This window comes from Elephantulus edwardii, unplaced genomic scaffold (assembly GCF_000299155.1).
Source record: "Elephantulus edwardii isolate Elephantulus edwardi_28Jun2011 unplaced genomic scaffold, EleEdw1.0 scaffold00018, whole genome shotgun sequence".
Classification (NCBI taxonomy): domain Eukaryota; kingdom Metazoa; phylum Chordata; class Mammalia; order Macroscelidea; family Macroscelididae; genus Elephantulus; species Elephantulus edwardii.
Window position 1 is genome coordinate 8,499,263 of NW_006399768.1, and position 1,636 is coordinate 8,500,898.

The following is a 1,636-nucleotide window of genomic DNA, read 5'->3' on the forward strand; positions in this document are numbered from 1 at the left end:
TAGGGCTGTTGTACATAGGGTCACTATGAGTTGCTAGTGACTTGACAGCACATAACAACAACAGTAACATAGAAAAATTGTTATAGTTTGCCCTGCTCCACAATCAACACTCTTAACATCAGTCAGGAAATCAAAAGACGAATTTCATTAGGCAAATCTGCTGTCAGGGACCTTTCCAGAGTACTGAGAGGAAATAATCTCAGTCTAGAGACTAAGATGCACCTGATGCAAACCATGCTCTTCACTATTACTTGCTATGAATCAGAGAGTTGGGCAATGACTATGGATGACAGTTGTATTGATGCCTTTGAGTTATGGTCCTGGTAAAGAGTATTGTGCCTACAGTGGACCACTAAGAAAACAAATAAGTCTATTTTGGAGACGGTGGAACCAAGTGTCTCCTTGGAGGCAAGGAGTTTGAAGCTTCATCTCCCATGCTTTGGCCTTGTGGCCAGGAGAGACTGATCCTTGGAAAATATATCATGCTCAGAAGAATGGTAAGATAGCGCAAGAGAGGAAGACCTCTGATAAGATGGATTGATACAGTGACTAGAAAAATGGGAGTAGGTATGTTGGAGTCAATGAGACTGGCTCAGGACAGAACAGGCTTCAGACTGTTGTACATACAGTTCTATGAGTCGCTGGTGACTCAATAGCACATAGCAACAACAAGAGCAGGAAAGGTATTTTAAATAGGAAATTCTATTTTATAATCATATGTCACAATTGCATTTGAAAGTGTCTATCTAAATTTCCCTAAATTATGGGACTACACAGAGACTAGACATTGTAATTAAAACATTTCTAATTTTTAAAAGGGAAAAAAATCCCACACAGACAAGGCAAAAATAATCTAAATCTTTTACTTGGCACACCACACCCTTCGTTGTTTCTACAAAACACAATTACATAGCTGAAAAATTCTACCCAGGCACACAAAAGAAATTGTCAAACTTGTAAAAGAGAATTAAAAATGGCCAATAGCCATCTGCTAATAGTTAACTTAGCAGTAAGCAGTTGCACTGTCAACCCAAAGATAAAAATTTCAAATAATAATGCACTCTGAGGGAGAAAGGTAAGTAATCTCCTCCATTGTAATATTCATTGCTGTTGTTGTTGGTAGGTGCTGTTGAGTCAAGTACTACTGATAGAAACCCTATGAACAAAAATTTGAACCCTGTTCTATCTTGTGCCATACTCCCACTTCGTGATACTGAAGAGTCCATTGTAGCAGTCACCATATCAATACACCTGATTGAGGGTCTTCCTCTCCTTCACAAACCTTCCACCCTTTCCAGTATCATGTCCTTTTCTGAGAAGTAATGCCTCATAGCAACATGCCCAAAATATGTGAGGTGAAGCCACATCATTTTGGCCTTCAAAGAACACTCTGGCTACATTCTACCCAAGATATCTGTTGGTTCTCTTGATTGTACCTGGGATGTTCAGTGCTTTTCTTCAACATTACAGCTCAAATGGGTCAATTCTTTTTCTGTCATCCTTATTCATTGACCAACCCCAGAAAACAAATATTCTTACCACTAGATTGATAGAGTGTCATGATGGATGGAGAGGAGATTGAATCTGTCAACATCTTCTTCATATTGCTTGGATCCACAATTAACACCCTTTGTAC